The sequence below is a fragment of the Parus major genome, chromosome 7 (genome assembly GCF_001522545.3).
Source record: "Parus major isolate Abel chromosome 7, Parus_major1.1, whole genome shotgun sequence".
NCBI lineage: Eukaryota > Metazoa > Chordata > Aves > Passeriformes > Paridae > Parus > Parus major.
In genome coordinates, this window is record NC_031776.1 from 904,375 (window position 1) to 932,358 (window position 27,984).

The following is a 27,984-nucleotide window of genomic DNA, read 5'->3' on the forward strand; positions in this document are numbered from 1 at the left end:
GCCGCATGGCCGGGCAGAGAGCGAAAGGCCAGAGCTCTGCTACCTTTCACCGCCAGGAAATAAAGAGAACTCAGAGAGTTCTGGTTTTACACTTTAAGGTAGGATTAACAAGTTGATCCCACTTTTCAATGGCCTAAACTGCTGTCAATTCTTGGAAATGACTGATAATTGGTCAGGAGGAAGAACTCCCATCAGCCATCAGCACCTCTAACTTCCCCTCTTTCCTCAGCTTTGCTTTAAAGGTAAAGCTACTCCATGACAACATGTCAGAAGCGTGGGGCCATGGTCCATGACTAGAGGACACCATTGGGATGCTGCAAGGGCTGGGGTTTTCTTTGGGAAGGAAAGGAGCCAGAGTGGTGGGAGGAGGGGCATGGGGTGGGACCCATTTTGGGTTGAAGCTCTCAAATCCCTCAGGTGATCTTTGAAAGTTATCTAGAACTTTCTTCTGGTGCTCCAGCTGCTTCTTGGGTTCCAGAACCCACCCCATTCCACATTTTCCAGATCTTTCCTACATGATCCAGACCATTATCTTAGTGTCCCAGACATATCCCAGACCCCATCCTGCATTTTCGAGATCCTTGCCACACGTTCCAGGCCTTTATCCTTATGTCCCAAACCTCATCCTGTGCATTCCAGACCCCATCCCGCACAGCCCAGACCCTTGCAACATGGCTCAGACCTCATCCCCCTTGTCCCAGTCTCTCCCCACATTTCCCAGACCTTTCTCCTTGCAATCCAGACCCTTCTTCTTTTCCAGACTGTTCCCCATGTTCAAGACCCTTTCTCAATCTGTACCATTCACTCTGTTGAATGCTGTCCACTCCCTTAATCCCTCCATATTCACCTTGCCTTGAAAACAGCCACTATGAGCCTTGTGGCAACACCTGTCCAGCCACCTGTTCCAGCTGGGACAGTCCAGCCACCTGTGATCAGCCCTGTGTGGAGACCTGTGCCTGTAACACCAGCCATGTGCTCAGTGGCAGACACTGCATGTACGTGTCCCACTGTGGCCACACCCATGATGGCCACTATTATCACCCTGGCAAGGAGTTTTGGGGTGATGACACCTCTCACTCCAGGTGCAGGTGTGACATGGAGCTGGGAATAGTGGTGTGTGGGACTCCAGGTGTAAGCCAGGTGAAGTGTGTACAGTGGTGAAGGGCATGCGGCGGTGCATGGCCAACAGCAGTTCCATCTGTGTGGCCACTGGTGACCCCCACTATACTACCTTCGACGAGCACCACTACAACTTCATGGGTACCTGTGTCAACCTGTTGGCTGGCCTCTGCTCTACTGACCCCGCCCTCATCCCCTGTGCTGTCACTGTGGAGAACAATCACTGCAGCGGCCACCTGGTCTCCTTCACCAAGGTGGTCACCATGGAGGTGTACACAAGACCCCCAGCCTCAGCCAGGAACATCCCCAGAAGGTCAAGGTATGGGTGAAGGAGATGATGGGGGTGGTTTAGTATGGCATCTGGGGAGGGCTCAAGGTATGGTCTTCAGGTGCATTTTAAGGTCATTACATGACGCCTGGGTGGAGTTTCAAGGCCCTTGTAAGGTGTTTAGGTGGGTTTTGAAGTAATTTCAAGACATCTGGTGGGGTTTCAAGATCCTTCTGTTGTGTTTAAGTGGGTTTCGAAGTCATTGGGGTAGCATCTGGATGGGCTACAAAATCACCTTGGTGGGCTTCAAAGTAATTGCATGGTGTCTTGGTGAACTACAAAGCCCTTGTGTAGCATCTGGATGGGTTTCAGGGTCATTCCATGGCATTGGGTTAGGTTTCAAGGTCACTGTATGGTCTTCAGGTGGGTTTCAAGGCCATTCTATGACACCTGGGTAGGTTTCTACTTCACTGCATGACCTCATGCCACCCACAACTCTCTTTCCAAGTTAATGGTGTCCTGTTGGACCTTCCCTGCACCCACAGCCACCAGCTCCAGGTGTCTCTCTGAGGCATCCACAACTTCATCACCACTGACATGGGTGTCACTGTCACCTTTGACTGGTACAGCAACGCCCGTGTCATCATTCCTCTGCAGCAATGCCAATGGCTACCCCGATGACGACTTTGTCTCCTGCAATAGCCACTGTGCTGACAATGAGACCCACCTGGGGGACAACTGGAAGGTCAGTGAAGTCCCTGAGTGCTCACCTGGGTGCACAGTGAGGACTGCCAGGTGCACAGCAAAGCCCAGAAATGTGCCTACTGTGGGGACAAGCACTGAGGGCTGCTGGGGAAGAAACGGGAACCCTTTGACGCCTGCCACAACATCATCAACCCCGCCCCCTACTTGGATGACTGTCTCTTTGATGCCTGCCTATACGAGGGACACGAGGACACAGTGTGCCAGGCCATTGGTGCCTATGTTGCCATGTGGCTGAGCCAGGGCACTGCCATGCAGCCTGTCTCATTTTCCCAGCATTATGTAGAAGGTGCAAGGCAGCCTTCTACAGTATAGGGGGTGATAGTAAAAGGTCTTAAAATCGTAGAAAATTCAGGGACTTAGAAAGAAAGTTAGGTTTGGAAAGGCCTCGGAAAAGTAGGTCCTGGGAAATGTTAGCCCTTGTGCTTGCTAATGATCAGGTCAAACTGCACCTGTGTAGTCAGTATATGATAAATGATGCCATTGCCAGATGTGATTAGATATAACTATTGTTTAAAGAACACGAGGAACAATGTTAGGGGGTTGAGGGGGGAACACAAGAAATCCATGCTTGGGTAAAAACAATGCATACAATAGAACAATGTAAGTTTAATAATTAATATGTAAGTTGTATAACAATAGAGTATAAAAACGTGTTCAACGCAAAACCAAATCGGGTTAGATTTGGGTTTGTATACCCCTGACACTCAGAGCTCTTTAAATAAAGTACCTTCATATAATCATTCGTGATTATGTGTGATCCTGAATGCTAACAGGGGGACCTGGGGGGCTTGGGAGAGGAGAGGGGGGTTTTGGAAGGCAGAGAAGGACACGGGGGTTTGGCAAGGAGTTTTGGGCTGTCCATGGAGGATTTTGGGGTGTCTGGCAGGGAGAAGGGGGGTTGGGGCTGTCTGTAGAGGCTTTGAGGTGTCCAAGGCAGGTTTGAGGAGTTCCCAGGGGTTTTGGGATCTCCATGGAGAGCTTTAGGGTATCAGTGGGGGTTTTGGGCTCTACACAGGGGTTTTTGGGCTGTCCATGGTGGGTTTGGGGCCTGCATGATGGGGCACTGAGGGGTTAGGTTTTGGGTTTCAGACAACGGAGTTTTGGGGTGTCCATGGCGAGTTTGGGAATTCAGGGGTCTGCATGGGGAGTTTTGAGGCATCTATGGGAATTTGGGGTGTCCATGAGGGTTTTGAGGGTTTGCAGGGAGTTTTTTTGTGCTCATGGGGGTTTTGGTGTTCCCAACCCTTCTCCCTTCCTGACAGGCCCCATGAGCCCCCCAAATCAGCAGTATGAGCTTTGCAGCCCCCCCTGCCCCCCCACCTGCAAAGATGGAGCTGGACCTCAGGACTGCTCTGATGCCTTCACATGCTCTGAAGGTTGTTTCTGCAATCCTGGATTTTTCCAGAGCAGGGATTACAGTGTGGCTGTGTTTTGGAGGGCCGCTACTACTCCCAGGGGGTGAAGTTTTATCCTGAGCCCCCCTGCACTCAGTGCTGTGTCTGCTCCAAAAATGGGAGGCTGGAGTGCCACCCCAGTCCAGGCTCTTCCAGTGATGAGGAATGCACAGTGCAGGATGGGATGCTGGGGGGCCACCCCTGCACCTGCAGACAGTGACAGGTTTTGAGGGCAGGGGTGTTGTAGTGCATCTAAAAATCTTGGTACCTCCCAAGGGTAAAACTCACCTCTGGTTGTGTAATGTTAGTTCCTACCTGAGAACCTTCTTTCCCTTCCCCCTTCCCATTGGCTGTGACCTCCCTGCATCCCCTAATCACCCCTGCCCCCAGGTATAAGAGATAAGACCCAGAGCATTTCGCTCTCTCTTGCCCCGGATGGACGTCAGACAATAAACCCGGGATTATTCCAGCAAGTTCGAGCCTCCGGTGTCTAGATACTTTGAGTCCGTGTTGTATCCACTGCAGGACCCCTTCCGCTGCCTGTGCCCTGAGACGAGCAGGCTCTCACCACGGGGGGTGGGACAGAGGGGTCCCATCGGGGAGGAGGATAGCAACACAGGGGCTTACAGGAACTTTGATGGGAACCTGGGGAATTCTGGGGGGTCCTGCACCCTCTGGCATCTGGAGTTGGAGAGGGGTGAGCCCGAGGAAGATCTGTTGCCCATCAAATTGTCTTTAGACAAGGAGGACACAGAGGTGCAGCAGGTGACGGCAATGGCACATGGGGATACCATGGTGATGGATAGGGGACAGCAGTGGGAAGTGATGGTGAGTGGTGGTCCTGGGGGCTTAGGGGTATAAGCCCTGGTTTTGGGGGCAAAAAGGTATTTGGGGGGCAAAAAAGGGAATGGAAATGGGGTTTTGGGAGATGCAGCAGTGAGGAAAGGCCTGGTTTAGGGTGAAAGCTCTGACTTTAAGGTGCACGCCCTGTTTTGGGGGTGCAAGCCATCTTTTGGGGGCAACACTTTTGGGGGTTCTAGCCTGGTTTGGCAGCTACAAACCATAATTTTCGGGGTAAAAAGGGGTTGGGTGAAAAAGAAGGGGGTGAAATTGGGGTTTGGAGGGCTACGGCAGTGGGGAAAGAGCTATTTGGGGCTGCAAGAGATGCTTTTGGGGTGTACACACCACTTTTGGTGTGTACTCTGAGGTGTACAGACCCTTTCTGGTGTGCTAACCCTGAGTTTGGGACACAAATGATGATTTTGGTGTTGAAACCCCTCTTTTTTGGAGTGTAATCATCATTCCTTTTTGTCATATAAACCATGGGTTTGAGGTGTGCAGAAGGATGTCCAGATCCTGGTTTTGGGGGCGCAAACCCTGTTTTTGGGGATGCAAACACTATTTTGGGGGATATGGTGAGTTTTAGCACTAGCTAAAATCACCAGGGTACTTGCTCATTTCTTGCTGTGAGATATGGATTAGGAGAAGGGAAAAATAGGCTTAAAAGGAATAAAGAAACTTTATTAACAGGATTACAAGAATAAGAAACCAGAATAAAACCTCCAGAAACCTTTTCTCTCCCACCCAACATTTTTCCTTTCCCACCTGATAACGTAGATACAAAACCTAGGATGTTATAGCAGTACTAACTATACAACAGTCTTTTCATCAGTCTTTGCAGGGAGAAGAGTTTTCTTTTGTCATTCCATGGGACTTCTCCAGAAGAAACAGTTTTCTTGTGGTTTTTCTTTTCTACAAATGGCAGCTGCCCAGGCATAAATTCCACCATCACAGAGGTATATATCTGAATATATTTACTAAATTGTACTCTTCTACTAAATTGTATTCCTTTCTATATCACATTGCTATTTACTATTTTTGTATCCAATTTATTAATTAACTAGGCCTAGTTGTCTGAAATTTGAAAGTCATTTATAACAATTTGGTGCATTGGCCTGGAACTCCAATCTAGGGGAAAAGCAGCTAATCATGGGAAGGAGCTCCTCACCAATCTTGTAAGGTGGTCCCAAGGTTAGATTGTGCTCCCTTGGAAATAGGAGTTCCAATTAGGATAAAGCATAAGCAAAAGAAGCTGCCTGTAGGAAGCGTGCAGAAAACCTCCCATAGGTGTGCCAGCCAGAGATAAAGGAGCCTGTAAAACGTCTTGTGCACAAGAACCACGTGGGCAAACGGAGTGTATGAGTACCACGGGGTTGGGCAGGGGGGCAGCTGTGTGCCTGTGTGTGTGTGTGGAGTGTCTGAGACGGGGCTGGGCAGCCCAGACCCCCGAAGTGAGTGCAGATCTCCAACCGCACCGCGTTTTTGGCTCTCCACGAGGAGACCGTCCAGGAAAGCAGGGAAGTGAAAGAGAAGAATGAGTGAAAATCCCTGGGAGGGACGTGAGGGAGAGTCCCAGTCTTGGAACCCACGGGAAAGTCCTTGAGAAGGGAGCGATCTGATCGCTGAGTGAAGTGACTCAGGAGGAGAGTCAGGTTCAACTTTCTTTGAGAAGAGAAAATAGTAGTTAAGAGGGATTGCGAAGGGAAGTAGTCAGAAGAGGTAGTGGGGGGGGAGTGGAACAAATTGAGAAAGAGAAAGAATTAGGTGGGAGGCAAGTAGTTGGCAAAAGATGGGATAGTGCAACAGAATAATATTAAGGGAGGGGGGAGGTTGAACCAGGGAGCAAGTGAGTGGGATCAAAATTCTCCTGGTACTGGAGATTTCTTGGTTGGTTGCCGCCAGAAATGGGTTCAAGGGAGAGCAAGTCCTTGAACCCAAGGGCTGCGAATTATAAGGGAAATTCGCAAGAGCCCAGAATATCTGTGAACCATGAGGGGGTTTCTCAGGCGGGGAGCCTTCCTCAGGACAGTCCACTGGGGATGATGTTACAATTTTGGGATACGTGGGAATCCTGGAGAGGAAAAAGTAAACAGAAAATGATTAATTATTGCGTGTTGAAATAGACAAAAGAAATGACCCGAAAAGATAATTTATATTGGCCAAAGTTCAGCTCATTTGAAGATTGTATTTGTCAAGCTTTAAATCAGTATGTAAATTCAAAAGAATCTTTTAATCAGGAAAAGAGTGATTATGCTGCCCTGTGGCTTCCCCAGGGGAAGGATGAATTGATTACTAGAAGACAAGGAAGCAAGGATTATCCCTTGTATCCTTTACAAACTAAAGAGCAAGTAGCCAAAAAGGATAGACAGGAACCATGGGACCTCCCAACTAGATCACCTCCCACCCCTTACAGGCAACCTCATCAGCCCATTCAGCCCCAAGTCCCCAAAATTCCTCCTGTAAATGCAAGGCACCCCCCATTCAGGAGGAGCCAATAGCACACAGAACTAGAGCTAGAAGGGGATGGGGAGAAGAAAGGGACAAGGGAGATGGAAACAGAAAGGGAAGGTTGATTATATCCCCTTAGGGAAGTTCCGATGGCAAATCCAGGGCCAGAACAAGGACCTATCGGCTATGTGAGTGTTTGTCTGAATACAGGGGATGTCAGAGAACTCAAAAAGGAGATGGGCAAGCTGTTAGAGGATGCTATTGGAGTGGTAGAGAGGTTAGATCAGTTCTTGGGACCAAACATACACCTGGGTAGAACTGCAGTCTATCTTCTTAGGAATCTGATTTACAATGGAAGAGAGAGAGAGATAATTAGACATTCAGGAATGCGAGTTTGGGATAGAGAACATGAGGGGCCAGATGGGGGAGACCAGAAATGGCCTATGCAAGATCCAAATTGGAATAATCAGGAGGCAAGAGATAGACAGAATATGAGTGATCTTCGGTGGATGATTATCAGAGGAATCCAGGAGGCAATGCCTATGTCAGCGTTCAGGAACACACATAATCTTGGTTATATGCAGGTGCTTTATTGAAGCGTGTGGGAACTAGGGGTATCAGCAACCCAAATCTAGCTCCATCGTCTTTGTCTAAAGTGCACATATTTCTACAATTTCAGCTGGAGCAGTAATCACTGTAACAACCTTATCAATATTGCTTCATTAATAAATCTTCATTGGCTTTATCAATATTGCTTCATGAGAGTTAGCTCATCCTTGTACGAACATGTACAAATCTTATCTCTAGGTGGGTATCTTGGAGACCCCAAGTACCTGTTCCTGTTACCATAAACATTCCAGCTTGCTAGACCATCCCTAATACCAAGCATTCTTGCGGCCTACTTTTACAGAATTTTAAGAAACATTTTCAGAGACATTTAACCCCACAGTAACACCTAGGTGACAAAATATAGGGAAAGCTTTGAATGAGCATCAAAGAAAGGATGAATCCCCAGCAAACTGATTGGAGACACTGAGAAAAGACCTGCAATTATATTCAGGCATAGACCCTGACACTGCAGCAGGGCACGTCCTTTTGAAGAATCAATTTGTAGCTAAGTCCTGGGGGCACATTAGGAAGAGGCTGGAGAAATTAGAAGATTGGCAGGAGAGGGGGCTTTAGGAATTGTTAAGGGAAGCGCATAAATTGTATACAAGAAGGGAAGAGGAAAAGCAAAAGATGAAAGCACGGATTTTGATAGTAGCAGCCAAAGAAACATAGGCAGCTATGAAAACAGGGAAGCTCACAGGAAAGTTTAAACATCAGAAAAAGGTGGGTTCCGCCTCTGGAGACACAAGACCTGTATGTTTTTCCTGTCACCAAAAAGGACATTTGCAAAATTCCTGTCCTGCCTCAGGGGATACAAGACCCACCTGTTTTTATTGTCACAAAAAGGGACATGTGCAGTAATCCTGTAAAAAGAGACAACAGGACGAAAAAATAATTTAGGAAGATTTGGGGGGGGTCAGGGGCTCTATTTAGTTAGGACCAAAACATCAGAAGAGCCCTTGGTAAAATTAAAAATAGGATCTCATAGTGAAGAAATTGCATTTTTAGTTGACACAGGAGCTCCTAGGTCTACAGTAAAAGAATTACCATAGGGATGTGAATTGAGCCGTGAACGTGTCCTGGTAATTTGTGTTAAAAAAGAAGCTTTTCAAGTTCCTGTAATTAAGCATGTGCAAACAGAAACAGATAAAATGTTTGAGTTGAATGATTTGTTGTTCATACCTGAGACTGATAACAATTTATTAGGAAGGGATCTAATAATAGCCTTAGGGATTAAAATAAAACCCTATGAAGGAAAATTCAGAATCTAGTCTCTAACCGAGAAAGATAAATTGGAGATTAGCGACATGTGTGGTATTCTGGTGAAATAGGAAAGCTGAACATTCAGCCCATCGAAGTTGAAATAAAGAACATGGAAATTCTTATTCAAGTAAAACAATATCATTAGAAAGTTGGAAGGGATTGAAACCGGTAATTGAGAATTTAGTTAATCAAGGAGTTTTAGAACCTTCTATGTCGCCACATAATACCCCCATTTTGCCAGTAAATTAGCCTGATGGTAGCTACCAACAAGTTCAAGATCTCTGAGCAGTAAATCAAAGAACCATTACATGCTTTCCGGTAGTAACCAATCCGTACACATTACTAAGTCAAATACCCCCTAATTACACCTGGTACAGTGTAGTAGACTTAAAGGATGCCTTTTGGGCTTGTCCTCTGGACGAGGGCAGTAGGGATTATTTTGCTTTTGAATGGGAAGACCCAGACACAGGCAGGAGAGAGCAGTTAAGGTGGGCTGTATTACCCCAAGGTTACACTGAGTCACCATATCTTTTTGGAAGAGTGATAGAAAATTTTCTAAAGTCCTTTGATTTACCCAAAGGAATTAAGTTATTACAGTATGTTGATGATTTGCTGGTAGCAGGAGGAACTGAAGAAGAAACCAGAAGGGGTACTATTAAGCTTTTAAATTTTTTAGGAGAAAATGGGCTGAAGATATCCAAGTCAAAATTACAATTTGTGGAATCAGAAGTACGGTACCTAGGTCATTGGATTTGTAGGGGGAAGAAAAAACTAGACCCCAAAAGAGTTTCAGGGATACTAAACATGGGACCCCCAAAGTCAAAAAGAGAAATAAGACAGTTACTGGGTCTTTTGGAATACTGTAGGCAGTGGATAGAAGGGTTTAGTGGAAAAGTGAAATTTTGATATGAAAAATTAGCCACAAATCACTTAAAATGGACTAAAAAAGACCAGGAAACCTTTGAGCAAGTTAAAGAAGCCCCATTGCATAGACAAGTCCTTTCAATTATTTGTTAATATAGCTGATCAAATGGCTTATGGAGTATTGACCCATATTGCAAGATTGGGCGGAAAACCGTAAGATTTTAGGATATTATTCCAGATTACTAGATCCAGTTGGTAAGGGTTGGCCAACATGCTTACAAGCTCTGGTAGCAACTGCTATGTTATTGGAAGAAGCCCGAAAGGTAACCTTTAGGGCACCACTAGAAGTATACACCTGCCACAATATTAGGGAAATTCTTGCTCAGAAAGGTGAAAAATGGTTGACTGATAGCCTAATATTAAAATATAAGGCTATTTTGATAACCTCCCCAGAACTGGAACTAAAAGTGACAAATGTACAAAGCCCTGCTCAGTTTCTCTAAGGAGACCCAGGGGAGGGATTAATACATGACTGCATAGAAGTTATAGAATTACAAACAAAAATATGCCCAGACTTAAGAGAACAAGAATTACAAACAGGAGATAAATTATTTATAGACGGATCATCTCAAATAATAGATGGGAGGAGAAAATCTGGGTATGCCATAATTAGTGGAGAAAAACTGGAAGTAAAAGAATCCGGTCCTCTTAGCCCATCCTGGTCAGCACAAGCCTGTGAACTCTATGCACTATTACGTGCATTGCAGTTATTAAGAGATAGGGAAGGGACTATTTATACAGACTCGAAATATGCCTTTGGAATAGTGCATACCTTTGGAAAAATTTGGAACGAAAGGGTACTTATAAATATTCAAGGGAAGGAATTAATACATCAAGGATTAATAATTGAAAAATTAATAATTACTATTATTATTATTTTTATTGTTAGATACTTGAAGCTTTGAAGGGTCCAAAAAAGATAGCAGTAGTTCATGTAAAAGGCCACCAGAGGGGGAGAGATATTAAGACAGGAGGAAATAATTTAGCTGATGAGGACGCAAATAAAGCAGAACTGAAGGAGAACAAAAGTGTAATTATGACTTCTCAAGAAGCAGAAATACAAAATGAAACGCCATATTTTTCTTGGGCAGAAGTAGAAGCCATAAAGAAACTAGGAGCCACTCTTAAGGAAAATGGATTCTTCCTGATGGTAGGAATATGATACCAAAGCCTCTGGCCCGACAGATCCTTGACAATTTACATCGACAAACTCACTGGGGAACAAGGGCACTTTGTGATCAATTCCTAAAATTTTATGAGTGTATTGGAATATTAGAGATCAGAAAAAAAAAATTACCAGGGGATGTTTAACTTGCCAAAAAATGAAAAAAAGGTTGTTGAGGAGTCCTCTTTCTGGAGGCCGCCAGACAGCTACAAGCCTTTTAAAAAGATTCAAGTTGATTTTACTGAACTACCCAGAGTGGGCTGATGGAAATATCTATTAGTTACAGTAGGTCAATTAACTCAGTGGGTGGAAGCATATCCTGCAGCTCTAGCTACAGCTCAAACAGTAGCAAAAATTTTGTTGGAACATATTATTCCAAGATTTGGATTAGTACAAGTTATTGATTCAGATCGGGGTACTCACTTCACTGCAGGGGTAATCAAAAATTTAAGTCAAGCATTAGGAATCACTTAGGAATATCATACCCAATGGCATCCTGAAAGCTCAGGACGAGTTGAAAGGATGAATCAAATTATTAAACATTAATATTAATGATAGAAACCAAATTGCCATGGACCAAGTGTCTTCCCTTAGCCCTGTTAAATATTAGAACCAAGCCCCACTCTGAAACAGGGATTTCACCGTATGAGATGTTATATGGACTGCCTTAACCTCAAGGCATGATGATGAATCCCTCACTAGTCAGGGACAAAACTGCCCCTCTCCTTTTTAAAAAAAAACAATAAAAAAAAAATCAACCCAAATCTTTTCTTGGATTACTTTTCAAGAAGGGTTATTTTTCCTTCACTCATGTTTTAACAAATGAGGCTTTACAATATTAATTTTCCCACTCTTTCACTTGAAACCCAAAGTCCTTGCTTGGATGTGGGGTCCAAGCTGTTCAGCTGTCAGCTGTGGTCTTGGTACAGTTTACATCTACGTGCTCGCTCTTCTGCTCTTTGGACTGTCTGCTTGTCTCTGCAGCTGATGAGTTTCCATGTTCTTTGCTGGAAGCGACTTCTGCTTTGAACCTGTGAATACAAAAACTTACACTTTCCTCCAAATTATTAACTGAAATTAATTTTTAATCTTGCTTCTGAACTTTTGACAAGAACCAAAGAATTCTCTCTCAACTTTGCTTGAGTACTGTTAGAACAATACCTGTTAATTGATGGAATTGGCTTTGTAACAGACTTATTTAAAAAGGACTGTTCATAAAATTTGCAGTATATATAAATATATATAAGTTTTTTATGCTTTTTTCAAAAAAATTTGATATATAAGGTTTTTATACTTCTGAGGCATAGCCTTGGTTCCCCCCCTTTTTTTTTGTAGTTAAGTAAGGTATTTCTTTTTTCTTGTTATGACAATGAAAAACCATCAAAGTAAAACACTTGCACATGTATATACATATAGGAAATAACACCTTTACAGCAATCAAAAACTTATTAAGAAGATGCATAATTAATATTATGCAATATTAAACTTATCTGAATAATCTGTAATATGAATTGTTGAATATACTAAACATATACTCTCATCCCAGAGTCTGCCACAGCTGATAAATCAATGGAAGATTGGAAAATCATGTCTGGATAACAATTTTCCAAGCCCACTGTAAAATCCAGCTGCTTTATTAATTCACTAATTGCTAAGTCAAATTGACCTGAATATTGTTTTGATGCAGAAAACTTCTGGGTTTATTGGTAAATTCTCTATCCAAGTAAAGTCACGGCTTGGCCAGGGCCTAGGCTTTAAACTGGAAGGATGCCTCTTAACATATTTCTAAAACAAAGTTCTCAATAGTAGCAGCTATGAGATGCTTACAGCATAGCAAACTGTTAAAATGCATTTGTACAAAGCAATTGATCAGAAGCCTTAGGTACCAGACCAATTAAACCATGCAGCAGTTGGTTTAATCTGAAGCCTCTCCCATGGCAGCTGACCCTCAGCAATGGCACACCTTCTTAAAATTCTGGAAACACTGAAAAATAAGAAAGCTATAACAAACAAAATCTGCAGAGATTGCAACAAACAATAGAACTCCCGATGAAGTCAAGGGTGTCACAGACTGTATTCATTTCTATCCACAAGCAGGTGTTCATCACTGTTCTGTCACAGCTGTTTCAGTTGTAGCTATCTTCCTCTTCTCTAGGAAAATAACTATACTTTTCAGTTTAGACAAGTGTCTCCAATAAAACATAAAACAATTTAAATTAGACAATATTTAAACATAATAAAAATTAATTATAAAAAAAGGAAATAACAAAACTTAACCTAAAAAGAATATCTAAGTTATAAAACTTAATTTAAAAACATTCAAGCCTAAACATAATAAAACTTGACTATTCTTAGTTCTATTAACACTTAATCTATACTAAATAAAAACATAACTTAATCTTATTCTGTTACTACAAAAAGCAACTAAAAGTTTGATATATACCTTTTAAACACAATATAACAGTAACATGGATTCACTATAAAGATTATAAAAATTTAACAAATACATCATGATTCTATGTCATCTAGCTTGGAGAATAACCCACAATAACTGCAAATGTTACTAAAAATACTTATTCATGATAGGAATTTGCTTAGTATATGCTTAAATTGGTTAGGATTTTAAAGTGCAGTTTTTCTAGAGAAAAACCACAACAACACAGGATTTGGCAAGCTGCCATTCAGCTTTTGTAGCACTTTTCAGAAGCATCAAGTCCAATTTTTAAACTAAAATCCAAAATCCAAATTGGTATATATGCAGTTATACGTGTTTTATATAACAAAAGGACTCACATTGAAATTACCTTATTAAAATTGTAAAAAAAAAAACCAAGCAAATGAGTAATATATGGTTAACATAGTTTTGAGATTACTGAAAACTGTATTGAACTAAATCCACAATACAATTTTTCAAATGAAAGGAAAGGTTAAAAATGAAAGGAACCTGTCATTAAATCCTTTTTATGTAGGGTTAATCATATGATCTTTCAGCTCAATTTAAAAAAATGCATCATGCAGAAATTAACTGTAACTACAGTAATAATACTTGTTGGTCACTCCATATCATACAATATTACATTATCAGCAGATGTATAGAGAAGATAACATTTTCAAAACCTTCAACTATTGGGAATACTGAAACATAAGAAAAATCTTTTCAATTTCTTGGGATGCATAAGTATCATCATTTTTATGCTATTTTGTAAAAACAAAACTAGGAGATATCATTAGAAATACAACATCCATACGTATTCTATTATGCAACATTTTTAAACTTTTTGATCCATTTTTGAAGGCACTTCAATAAGAGCTTCTCTCTGAAGCTTAACTGACTGCAATAATTTGCAGATTAGCCAGTAATGCATTTTACAATGCTTTTGATTTTTGCCTTTCGTCTATTTTTTTGAAACCATTCCAGAGATGCTGGACTTTGTATTGACATGTCCCATAACCCCGAGTCCATGTGTGTGGGAGGATTTGTAGACTGAAAGAACTGTGCATTAGCACGGCTGTGCTCAAAAGACCAGTGATCCAGTGAGTCCATCTGCTGTGGTGCAGCTGTTGTTTTTTCCAGCTGTTGTTGCTCTGCTGCAGCTGTATTGCAAAGCGAAGTCCATTTTAAAAGTGCCGCTGCAGCGGTCGGCGCACGCCGTGGCTCCGCTTGGCCACCCGCCTGTGCCCCGGCTCCGGGCTGGGCACGGAGGGACGGGACCACGCCCCCTGTGACGTAATGGGCGCCCCTGCTGAGGGCTGCCCTGGGGGTGGAGCCGCAGGCGGGGTCTGGAGCTGCGGCTGTGGTTGCGTCACTGCTGACGTCACCCTGACTGACAGCTGTGGCTCCAAGCCCACCCCTGGCAGGCGGGGCGCAGGGGCCGCCGTGCCCGTGGAGGTCCCGGACCGCTCTGGCTCGGGCCGACCCCTCCCGTACCCTCACGGGGGGGACAGGGCTGTCCCCTCCACACCCCCAGGGCTGGAAAGGGACTCGGCTGCCGGCACGCAGGCAGCCAAGGAAGTTTCCGCTCCCTCTTCTGCCTGTAACAGCACACCAAGCGCTGGAACAGCTCCAAAAGAGCTCGGACACTCTTGCAAAAGCTCTAAGCCCCCTTTTTGCAGATTCTGCCCGCGTTTTAGAATCGCCTCCTCGTCTCTGTATAGTTGTTTCTCTGGGCTTTCAACAGGCTCAGACATTCTCTTTGCTAAGGTAGATTTCAGGAAGGCTGATACAGACTTTGCAGCGTGCGGTAACAAGCATTCCGCATCTGACTGAAACAAACCCTTCTGTTTCTCTGGACCCATAGTGTCCCTTGCCTGAGTTTCAGATTCCCATTTACTGGCGATGACCTCATAAGTCACTGCAGAAGCCGTTAGAAGTTTAGTCGCTGCCTGGTCTCTAAGAGTGGTTTTTTCATATACTCTCACGTTCATCTTCTCCCACAGGCTTGGGGTAAACATTTTCTGTGAATCCACGTTAGGGAATTCTACCCGTACCCAGGATAGAAGGCTTTTAAGCTCATCCATGGACACAGAGATCGGGTGCTCCTTTACCATAGCTAAAGATAGCTAAAACCTCCCCCTCAGGTCTGGACATGGTTTCCATATTTTTGCTCCCTTTTGACGGCTTACCTGACCTCAGGGTCAGCTTCCTCTCAGCTCCTCTATCCGTGATCCGTTCCACAGCTCACAGACGTCTGGCTTGGCTTGTCCGCTCCCACCAGCACCGGGATTACCGAGATCTTCTGTTGCCCCTTTCCAGGGAATTTTCCAGCTTTCCCCTGTCTTCTTTCTCTTTTTTTTTTTTTCTCAACAGGAGCCTTCAGTTCAAGGTGCCCCAAGTTTGGGAGGCATTTGTCTCGTTAAGGACTTTTGGGTTAGGTTCTTTTTCCCTTTGAACTGAAGATTGACAAGAGGGAGGCAGTTTTCTCTTGTTCAGTCTCAGTTGTTTATTTTTTCTTATCAGCATTACAAGGTACAAGGAGCTATGTGCACTATGATAGAAAAGGGGTAAAATGGGTTTTACCATCCAGGGATATGTTACAACCATCACTAGAAATTTGAGAGAGTTAAGGGAAAAAGGCATTTTAGCTCAGACAACTCCTCTTGACTTTCTGATACATTCTATTCAACCAGGACAATATGTGTTGATAAAATGCTGGAAAGGGGAAAGTCTAGAACCTCGGTGAGAAGGATCATTTCTTGTTCTTTAATCACAGAAACCGCAGTTCAAAGAGCAGAAAAAGGCTGGACTCATGCTACACGGGTAAAAGGACCAATACCAAATAAAGACTGGAAAATTATTTTGACATCAGAAGACCTAAAAGTAAAATTGAAAAATAGTTAAAGTAGATTGAATCACTTTACTAAAGTCTGAAAAGTAAACAGTCTAAAATGAATTTGTAATTGATCAGCATATGGCTGAGGAGAGTGCTTGGTGCCCACAGGCCATGGTCACATGAAAAATCGTTTTCAGCTATGGATTTCATGTAATCCTGCAATAAGTTCAGTGTGCCATCCACATGTAGGAAGAATAACGTGATTCCAGGATATCCAAGAAATCCTTAGTACAGAAAGATCAGAAACTGTCATCCCACAGAGAGTGGTTTCTTTGTCTCAGTTTTAGAAGACAGGTGTCTGCTAGAGAGGGCAGGAGCTTCTCTTGGAATGAAAATGCAGACCCCCTCCTTCCGAATTATTATAATTCTGAAATCAAGGGCTCCCAGGCAGAGATCTGGGGATAGGAATAACAGTTCTTTTCTAATATGTATAACAAGGCAAGCAAACAACAACAATTACAGCATTAACAACAAAACAGAACCAGGGACCCCGTGACAGCTTTTTCAGCTGAGACGGAAAGGGATGGAGGAGAGGCTTTGTTTCCCAAACCCCCTCGGGCAGTTCCGGTGCTCCTGCAGGGCTCTGAGGAACAGTCGGCTGGAACAGCAGGGATGAGCTGAGATCCTGGGCCGGTGGCTGAGGTGGATCAGCAGGGATGAGCTGAGATCCTGGGCCGGTGGCTGAGGTGGATCAGCAGGGATGAGCTGAGATCCTGGGCCCGTGACTGAGGTGTATCAGCAGCTCCGTGGTGGTGCCTGGCACTGCCACATGTCCCAGCAGGACAGGGGGTGTGAGGCCGCCAATGAAGAGGGGAAAAGGAGAAGAAGAAGCAGCAGCTCCGTCTGGGTGATGGCGAAATTTCCTTCTCTCTACCGCAACAGCTCTGCGTGCTCAAAGTGTCCTTCTCTGAAGCTGAAGAAGCCACCAAACTGTCCCCACCCTCCTTTTTTCCTGCCCCCTTCCACCCCGGGCCCAGACGAACTTTTTGTGTTTTCTCAAGCACTCACCAAGTACTCACAGTCAGGTTTTCCTGCAACTAATGGGTAAAAATTCCACAGGTGAGCTAGAACTAAAAGGAGGACACCTAACCGCCAACATTTATTTCAACAGGGTTGCAGCAAACATGGTCATCAGTGTGCCCCTTATTGTATAGTAAAAAGTGAGCAGTGTGAAGCAATAAGAATTAAAAGGATAAGACAACGACATTGGTATAGGACAGCTGTACCCTGGGACCGAAGAGATGTAGCTTTTGTAATCAATTGTATACAATGTTTTAGCATGGTGGAGCAAGACTTTAGACTGGGCAATTGGGCTTCAGCACAAGTTAGCATCAATACTCGCTTGCAGCAATTTATAATAGAAGATCAAGCACAAAGAGCATTTGTTTATTTAGCATATCACACAGAATGAATAGTAGCTTTAAGGATACTACAAGAGCAACAAAGAGTAATACAAGTGAGATGTGGATACAATAAGATCTCTTTTAATAATTAATCAGTAAGAGTTTGTGTTTTATGATAAAATTAATTTTAATCTGTTAGAGAAACTAGGTGTTCCGGATTGGCTGCTGACAGCAACTCCATTAAATCCAGAAGCAGAACAGGACTGGTGGAAAGGAATTTGGCACTTTTTGGGTCTGTGGGAACAACCTAGATGAATTGAAAATCTTCTAAGACACCCTCAACCTTTGGAGTTGTAATTTGTTGGCAAATTACAACTCCAAAGAAAGAAACTAGTAATGCCTATTACTAAAAAGGTACACGAACAAATAACACTCTGGGGTTGTACTAAACATGGTTTAGAGCATCGCCCATGGATTCATGTTATTTGTAATATTTGCCTTAATTCATGGTGGAGAGTAACCAGAGCAAATGTAAGAGAAAGACAATTGATATGTTAAACTTGCTTATATCATGTGCATGAACAGTTAACTTTAGGAAGCTTTTTTAGCGATTTTTTAGGAACACGTTTGAGATATGCAGATGGATCTTTATAAGCAGCCCTTTGATTAATAGAGAATTTGGACCAATGAATCCTTGCTGTATTAGCTTTTGAACAGGTAAGAGAGAGAACAATTCATAATATTATAAACCAGAGTATCATAATTAACAACTGCTGTGGAGATTTGTGTACCATGCCATAGTCACATATCTGATAAAAATTGGCATCGTGAATGTACCTACTGGTGGCGATGAAGGCGTAACAATCACCCCAACATCCAGAAAAGAAGATAACCCACCAATCGGGTTGTAAATTGAAGTTGTGGTTGGCACATCTCTGGAACATTAATAGTTTAATAAATTTGATTTATACAGGTATGTTTTAGTTTTAAAAGCAAATTAAAGCATAAAAAGTAGCAGGCTAGCCCAAAAGGAGAGATAAGTCTATGCTGCAAAATCTGTGCCATTCTTGAATCAAACTTAAATGTTTGATTTGGTTAAAATGGCTCATGCAAATATAATGAGACCAAAGGTACCAGTGAAATGGAACATGCCAATGACTAGATCCCAGTATCTAATCTTTGCTATCAAGAAGACTGGCACCTCGGCCCTTAGCTGCAACCCGAGGGGCCTTGAGGAAAGTAGAAAGTTAAAACTCCTGAAGATTACTTCCACCTTTGGTGATGGGCCAAAGCTGTAAGACTGAGTGAGACAGAAACCATGAAGCAGCACATAGACCAACCATGAGAGAGCAAACTATGCAAAAACGAAGTATCAGTAACTCTGATCCATGTGACAAATGCAATCAATCTATGTGGATCAAAGGTAAGATAGAGTCTGTGTTTGTAGCACATCCATATGTTAACATGGCCTGTTACAATCACAAGAATTTTCTTGATATTTGTGTTAAGAACAGAAAAATGCATTGGGTAGGGAAAAACCTGGGATTTAATGGACAAGTTCCTCATCCTCATAATGATCAAATCTGTCCTCAATATGAAAAATTCTTTTGTTTTGAGAAAGACAAAAATGGAAATGAGCCAAATATAAATACAGCATCAAAAGAGAAAAAAGAAGAAAAACAAAGAGAAATAAAGAAAAGTTTGAAAAAGATTCCAGGGAAAGAATCAGAAGAACTGAATAAATTGTATGAACAGTTAAAACAGCAATATAGGGACTGGGACTTGCCAACTGCAACTAAAAGCCTTTTTGTAGATCTGATGCAAGAAATTGCCACAGAACTAGGACTATCCAAATGCTGGATTTGTGGGGGGCACAGAAGGGCTGAAAGATGGCCATGGAGAGGTGAGAGTTTAGCTCCAGTGCAATTTTAAAAATGGAACCATACTCAAATCTCCCAAGACATTAAAATGACCTGGGAGATGGGTTTTGAGTCATCAAGTAATGGGGACAGTTTGTATAACTCGAGAAATAAAGAAATACAATGAGGTGGTTAGATACACCCCTTGTACATCTACCCTAGTAGTAAATTCAGATAAGAATACAAAAACCTGGCAACCAAAAACTCCTGCTGGATATTGGGGAATAATAAAAGAAACTAATTGCAAGGGAGATAACCATGTTGATTTGTGTTGGTATAAAAGTCCTGGCGCTAACCCGTATCAATCCATAAGTCACCTAAAATTCTATTTGGAACAACCAGGTACAACAAGTAATAAATGGAAAGCCCCTGATAGAATATATTGGATTTCTGGGCAAAGAACATACAGTGAATTACCCCAAAAGTGGAAAGGAACCTGTACCTTAGGAGTTATACAACCCTCCTTCTTTGTTGTACCGAGGTCCAGGAGCAATATGTTAGGAACACCACTTTACAAAACATTAGAAAGGAATAAAAGGGACTTGAACTTTGACTTCCCAAGAGCAGGAGGAAAACAGAAATGGGGTGAGGACAAAAAGCCTGCAGAGAGAATCACAGCATATTATGACCCAGCCACTTGGGCTGAGGATGGATCTTGGGGATATAGAACCCAAATCTATCTATTGAATCAGTTAATAAGGCTACATACAGTAGTTGAAGTCGTTTCAAACCATACATCTACTGCCCTAAAGTTGCTGGCCAAGCAGCATTCGCAAATGCGAGCATTTGTATATCAAAACAGAATTGCCCCAGACTACATGTTAGCTGAAGAAGAGGGAGTTTGTGGAAGGTTTTAACAAGTCTGAATGTTGTGTGGAAATAGATGATCATGGAGAAGCCATCATAAAAATTGCTGAAGAAATTAAAAGAGTAGCACATGTACCAGTTCAGAAATGGAATTCTATTCTGAAGACTGGTGGGATAACCTTTTTGGAGGTACTTGGTGGAAATAACTAGGATTTATGATATCATGTTCTACATTAGGATTATTGTTTCTACCTTGCATGATTCCATGCCTTTATTAGACTAATCCATTCAGTAATCCAAGGAATGCAAGTTACTGCCATAACCACTGATCCAGAATCAGCAGAAAAAGTGAAGCCAAACTCTTTGATAATATTAAAGGCAAAATCTACAGGCACTCTAAAGAAAAGTAAAAAGATGTTAACTGAACAAAAAGAAACTATAATAGCTCAAGAGATGTTAAACAAATTTGAGTGTAAAAAGCTTGATGCAGCATGAGAAATGTTAGAAAAATTTGCAATGGAAATAAGGAGAACACAAGAAACAGGATTAAGAATATAAAGGAACACTAAAATTCAGAAGCACGAATCAATGTGATCAAAAAGAGAAATGGGGGATTGTAATAAATTGAATGATTCATGCTAACTAAATTGTAACTATTTGGAAAGTTATTATTAGAAACAATCAAGAAAATTACTGTTACAAGGCAGATATATCCCTTTACAGATGTTACATGTCAAAATTGAGGTACAGTGTGTAGTTTGGAAAATAAGTGGTGTCTCAAGACTAAAACGGCCTTGAGATGGACAAAATTAGAACAACTTTAGGCATTGGGCCTAAAAACCAGTAAGTATCAGACTAATTAATAGACTTACATAACACAACGCTTAGTACGCATGCACAAACCTGCAAGGTTATCCAAAGGACAACGAGGAAGAGGAGAAGCCTTCGCCAAAAGACCCCCAAAAGAAGACTGAAGACCCCCTAACAACAAGTGAGGCGTGCGCCGTGAAGAAAAGTGACTTAAAGTCAGCAAAATCAGAAATAGCAGGAAACTGATGGGAAACATTAATGAATATGTATAAGCATACAGTATGTAAGTTTAGCTTGAAGAGCTTTGTTTTGTACGTGAGGCTGGGTGGGAAACCTCCATACCTGGTGGGTTTTGTATGTGAGGTGGGGTGATAAGCCCTCCCTGTACCCCGGTCAGTTTTGCTTATGCTTTAACCATACTTAATTACTGGCAGATTATATATATAAATTGTAATTTTTCTGCTAAATTATTTTCTTTGACTAAACTGTATTATTTTATATCAAATTACTATGCAATTTACTAAATTGTATTCATTTTTAATTAAACTGCCATTAACCCAAGGGACCTAGCTGTCAAAATTCTATTTTCATTTATAACATGGGGGAGAAAGGGGTGAGGATCGCGAAACGGAAGTCAGACAACCAAAGGGGTTAATCCCGTGTGGTAGTTTGGCATTTAGAGAAAGAAGTGGGAAACACGGAAGTGATTTCTCTGAGAAAGACTGCTGAGAGTTTTTCTGTGCCTGAGATCAAGCCAATAGCTAGCCAGTTCTGAGAACTGACAGCATTTTGCACTACTGAAAAGTAAGTTCACCTTTGTGAATTCCGTATCTTAAAAACCCTAGCCCGGGAACTTCTTTCTCTTTCCGTCCGGCCTTGAAAGGTAGCAAAACTCTGGGGCGGCTGGCACACTCCCCCGCAGCCTGTGCGGCCTGGGCTGGGCAGGGCCAGGCTGGTCCCCAGAAGCTCCTGGGGGGCGGATGGAGTCTTCAGGCCAACCCCGCCCAGGCTGGGTCAGGCTGTGCTGCGGTGCTGGCTTCTCCCGGGAAGCCCTTCGGGTCCCGTTCTGGCGGGGTGGCCGAAGCTCATTCCCAGGAGGCTCCCGGCCCCAGGCTGGGCCGGGCCAAGCCCTCGCCGACACCTCTCCCCCTCCCTCCCTGGCCGAAGACCGTCCCCTCCCTCCCAGCGGCTGCCGGCCTGAAATCCGACACTGTGACTGCCTGCCGCGCCTTGGGTCAGATTTAACCCTTTCACTACACAGTTGAGACATGCAGACTTTAATCCTCTCTCCAGAGAGAGAAAAGACAGAGCAATCGACATGTAAAGAAACAACATGAAACATCAAAGTCAGTAAAAGAAAGAGTCAAGCCTCAGATGGAAAGAGAATGAGGGTGTTATATGTGACTTTCAAATTTCAGGCAACTAGGTCTAGTTAATTAATAGTACACTTTAATAAATTGGATACAAAAATAGTAAATAGCAATGTGATATAGGAAGGAATACAATTTAGTAAAAGAGTACAATTTAGTGAATAACCATTTGATATAAAAAATACAATATAGCAAAAGAGTACAATTTAGTAATATATTCAGATATCTCTCTGTGTATATGAATATATGGTTGGCCAGTAATTAAGTATGGTTAAGGCGTAAGCAAAATTGACCAGGGTACAGGGAGGGCTTGTTACCTTCTACTACACGTACAAAACAAAGCTCTTCAAGCTAAACTTACATACTGTATGCTTATACATATTCATTAATGTTTCCCATCAGTTTCCTGCTATTTCTGATTTTGCTGACTTTAAGTCACTTTTCTTCACGGCGCACGCCTCACTTGTTGTTAGGGGGTCTTCAGTCTTCTTTTGGGGGTCTTTTGGCGAAGGCTTCTCCTCTTCCTCGTTGTCCTTTGGATAACCTTGCAGGTTTGTGCATGCGTACTAAGCGTTGTGTTATGTAAGTCTATTAATTAGTCTGATACTTACTGGTTTTTAGGCCCAATGCCTAAAGTTGTTCTAATTTTGTCCATCTCAAGGCCGTTTTAGTCTTGAGACACCACTTATTTTCCAAACTACACACTGTACCTCAATTTTGACATGTAACATCTGTAAAGGGATATATCTGCCTTGTAACAGTAATTTTCTTGATTGTTTCTAATAATAACTTTCCAAATAGTTATGTGAAAAACAAGGTTCACATAATTTTTATAGAATTTAAAAGTTTAATGAAAAACAATTAGGAGAAAAAAATAAAGTATACAGATACGGCCAGGTGTCTCTGCATTCAGCCAAGAGAGTACCCCTTACTAACAAAGGATTGTCCCTTAAAAACAGAACACTATTACATATCCATAAATTCTCACACATATTCATACATTCTTCTTAGGATCTTTGGTGTTCTTCTGTTTAGTTTTTCTCTTGCCCCCTTCTCAATAGATCAGTCTTCTTGGCACCATCAAGATTTACATTCCCTGGTACCAGAAATGCAATAAATTCCTCCCCCCAGAGTTCTGGTCACTGCTGTCTTCATCTGGATAAGACAGTTTACAAATGCAGGTGTTCTCTAGCTATTTTTTTTTTCTCAGTCTTTGGGTTATAAAAACAAAAGCAGTTTTTATTTTAAGACTATGCCATAGCCTAACATGTGTGTATTATACCCCTATTTCCAAGTTTCATGAATAACAGAAAGGAAACTATATTAATACAACAAAATTTTCTAATCTTTTACATACAACATTCATTCCAATATTTGTGAAAATCCAACAATATAATATGTATCTATAACAGTTACAATTATTTAGCACGAATCAATTCCATTTATTACACTCAGGTGGATAGTGAGCGCCACTTGCTGCCACTGTGACTGCGTGAGGGCTCGGTGGGGGTGGTGTAGGTGGGGTCCCACCGGCTGCTCCAAGTCCAGGGGGCCACCAGATCCTCTATGATTGCAACACGTATGTGGTGCTGATGCTGCCCCAACCCAGTCCTGATGCCCCCGGGGTCTCTCAGCAACTTTAACAGAGACCCCAACAATGATGACCCTGACAGGGAGGCTCTGGGCAGCCCCCCTCCCCCCAAACTGCAACCGCATTCCTGCATGGTAAAAGGGATACATGTCCACATTGCTAAAGTCCCATCTGGCGAATGCCCAAATCACACCCCCAAAGCGGACACCCCTCAAAATGGGAAGCCTGGGTCCCCCAGTGGAACCCTGTGCAGTCAGTGGGGCCCCCCCAATGTCCCTAGATGGCACCCTATGGCACCACCCACACCAAAGTTGGGATGGCATTGATTCTAGGAAACACCTATTGGCCCCAGATGACCCCCCAGTAGCCCCACTGCCCCCCATTGACCCCTTTTGTTTCTTCCCTCCCTTTCCCAGCTCTCACCTGCCCCCCCAAGAGCCACTACCAGCTGTGTGCCCGAACCTGTGAGCACACCTCTGCAGGTGTGTGGGCCCCGCCCCCCTGCAGTGAGCGCTGCTTTGAGGGGTGTCAGCAGTGCACCGAGGGGCTGCTGTTCGATGGGGCCCACTGCGTCCTCCTGGGGACTTCCGGCTGCCTCCACCAGGGACGCTACTTCCAGGTGCACTGGATGTGGCCCCAGTGCCTCCCAGTACAGACCAGTTCCAGCCCTAGCTCCTTCTAGGCTCCCCATGTTGATCCTGGGCCCCTTTAGTGTGCTCCCCACCGTGTTCCCAGGCCCTCCCAGTACATCCCAGTTCTCCACCAGTCCTTTCCAGTTCCCTCCCAAGTGCTCACCAGTCCCCAGTCCCTCCCAGTACACCCCAGCATCCCCCATGTCACCATTTCTCCCCAGTGTTCTCTCCACTTCCCCCAGACACGTCCCTCAGTGCGTGCCCCTTTACTCCAGCATCTCTCTTCATGGTGAGAGACCCCAGGATCTCTCATCCCCTCCAGTCTCCCTCAATATTCCCTGTGTTATCCAGAGTCCCTCCAAGGGTATTTGAGTCCTCCCCCACTTTCCCCCACAGTGTTCCAAATCCTTCCCAGTTTGTCTTTGTTCCCCCCACAGTGCCTCCCAGTGCATCCCAATCCCTTAGTGGGGAAACTGAGTGTCCTTCCCAGTGTCTCCCAGCATGTCCCAATGTCTCCCTGTGTCTCCACCAGTGTTCCCAGTGTTCCCCAGTAGGTCCCAATCCCCCCAGTGTGTCCCCCTCCATGGGGGACATGGGGAAGTGTGGGGACACGGGCACACACTGGGGACGTACTGGTGGTCCCCATGGGCACTCACTGGGGATATGGAGACACATAGGTGATATGAGAGACATGGGCCCCCTTCCCCCCTCCCATGACACCTCACAGCATCATCATCCCCATTTTTTGGCCATTTTAGGCCATTTTTCCCTACTCCCCACATTTTATCCAAGGAAAACAAATCACTGAGACCATCCTAACCCCTGACTGGTCCCAGGCCTGCACCTGCTGGGTGCCTGGGGGCCTCCAGTGCCATCCCTTCACTTGTCCCTTTGGCCAGACCTGTGGCCTCTGTGACGGCACCTGCACCTGCATTGTACACCCAGGTTGCTGCACCGTATCCCCTGCCACCCATTTCGTCACCTTTGACGGTGTCACCAGGGCCATCCTGGCCACTGGCATCTATGTGGTGGCCAGCACGTGTGTCATTCTAATTAGGAACGGCGAAAAGAACGACACAGACTCTCAAGGGAGTCACAACAGGAGAATTCCTCTAGTTTATTGCTTTAGGCTTGTTATATAGATTAGTTCGTGGAAAGTACAGAAAGGAAATTCTTATTGGTTAGTAAATCAACACATCACCATCATTGGTCAGTAGGGCACAACACCTCCTGACTTTCTCTTGTAAGGAAAACAAGAGGACAGACAAACAGCACCTGGTAGTTGTTTTCTGTCTCTGAGGATTGTTTTGAAATCCTCCGATGAATTTCCCAGGCTAGCTCTCAGGCAGGACTGAGAGGCCATGGGGCCTGCAGCCTGCTCCAAAGCGTGACCTCTGGGACCTCTGGGACCCTGCATGGCTCCAGCTCCTGGGGGACGTCAGGGACATTGGGGACTATCAGGCAGTGGTGACACTTCACCTCTTCAGCCCCCACAGCCTCATCATGCAGAGGGACAGGGAAGGCCTGAGTAAGTTGTCACCACCCTGCGTGGCACCCAAAAATGTCACCACCATGTGTTGTTGACCTAAACATCCACTTGATCTTCATTTTAATTAAAAAATCAGTATAATTCCCTAACTTCACACCAGGTAAGAGTCCACATGGGTTGTCCAACCCCACCAGCACCACAGGATGTTCTTACCTTAATTTTGCCCCAAATTCCTCTATTCTGCTCCCAGTTTCCCACCAGTGAAGCTCCTGTGCAGGTGCTGGTCACTAAGAGACATCCATAAATTGACACACCCCATAATTTTGACCAAAATTTCTCTTTTTTCCCCCAAATTCACATCAGAGAAACACCTACATGGGTTGTGCTTTATCCTACTCTCAGCATGCTTTGATGCATCCCATCATTTTTCCACAAACTCCCTCTTCCACCTAGATTCCTCCAACTACCCTTCACCCCTCTATCACCCCAAATCTCCTTTTTTATTCCCCTAATTTGATATTCTCCAGCTCAACGGGGTCCCCACACCCCTGCCCATGGAGCTCCCAGGACCATTGACCATCACAGAGACACACATGACCCTCTGGATCAGCTGAACCCTGGGATTTCTGGGGAAATAATGGAACTGGCTCCGCAGGGATGACAGTGGAGGTGCCCAGGGAAGCGTGGGTGATGCTCTGTGGCCTCTGCAGTGACTATGACGGTGCCACCAGCAATGACCTGCAAGCACCTGACATGCAGGTGCTGGCCGAGGCCTGGCAGGCACCTGACTTCAGCCAGGTGGGTGACACCAGGGGGACACGAGATTGAGGTATTTGGGTGTCTTGGGGCTGGCACTAGGGGTAACAGTGCCAAAAAAGGGTGGAAAAATTGCCTAAAAAAGAGGAAAAGAGCCCCCAAAAGGAAAAGCTCCAGAAAATGGAAAAGAGACCAAAAAGGGGAAAAAGAGCTCCCCCAAAGGGAGAAAAGAGCCCCAAAAACATGGGAAAGGAGGTCAAAAAGAGGAGAAAGAGTCAAAACTGGGGAAGGGACCCCAAAATGCAGGAAAAGAGACCAAAAAAAGGAGCAAGAGCACAGAGCGGGGAGAAACAACCCCAAAAGATGGGAAAAGAGTCACATAAATGAGGAAAGGAGCCTAAAGAGGAAAAGAATTGAAACAAGTGGAAAGAGATCAAAAAGGGAGAAAACGGGGGGAAAAAAGGTGGAAAAAAAAACCCAAATGAGAATAAAAGTTCAAAGAGATGGGAAAAAACACCAAAAATAGGGGAAAGGAATATTAAAAAGGGAGCAAGAGCACAGAAAATAGTGGAAAGAGGCCAAAAAAGAGAGACACCAGAAACAGGGGAAAGAACCCCCACAATGGGGGGAAAGCAAGTGGGAGAGAAGCACAAGAAAAGGGGGGAAAAGAGCCCAAAACAGGGGAAAAGGGAATAAAAAAGGGGGAAAGAACCTCTGAAAATGGGGAAAGAGACCAACAAGAGAGGGGAAAGAGTTTAAAAATGGGCATAAGTCCAGAAAAGGGAGAAAAGACCCTAAAGTGAGGGAAACAGCCATGAAGTCCCCCATGATTTTGCCTTTCTTCCCACCCAGTGATGTGGAAAATTGACATTTCATCTGGGTGGCCGCGCCTCACCGCTGACGTCATCCTCAAATGCCTCAGATCCGGAAAACCCGGATTTTTATAACCCCCAAAACTGTGCTTTCGCCCCCAAAATAAAACCTTTGAGAAAGGGTGGTTTGGGGATAAAATCCTGGGAATTCTGGGAAAGCAGGAGCGTGGTAATGTGATGGGGGGCAGCTGGGGGACGAGGAGGGCTGTTCCCACCCTGTCTTGCCGCGGGCAGTTCCGTGTCCCCACTTCCCTCCCCCCCCCGCGTCGG

At 44.0% G+C, this 27,984-nt stretch overlaps 1 protein-coding gene and 1 long non-coding RNA gene across 2 annotated transcripts in view; one reads left to right on the forward strand and one right to left on the reverse strand.

The window, feature by feature from the left end:
• Positions 1–27,984, reverse strand: part of TRPM8 (transient receptor potential cation channel subfamily M member 8) — a 688,444-nt gene that overhangs the window by 279,947 nt on the left and 380,513 nt on the right. The gene's annotated exons all lie outside the window — the stretch shown is intronic.
• LOC107207276 lies at positions 21,486–27,839 on the forward strand. The gene is made up of 3 exons (XR_001522671.2): positions 21,486–21,808; positions 26,614–26,884; positions 27,695–27,839. It is a non-coding gene; the product is annotated as an uncharacterized LOC107207276 (long non-coding RNA).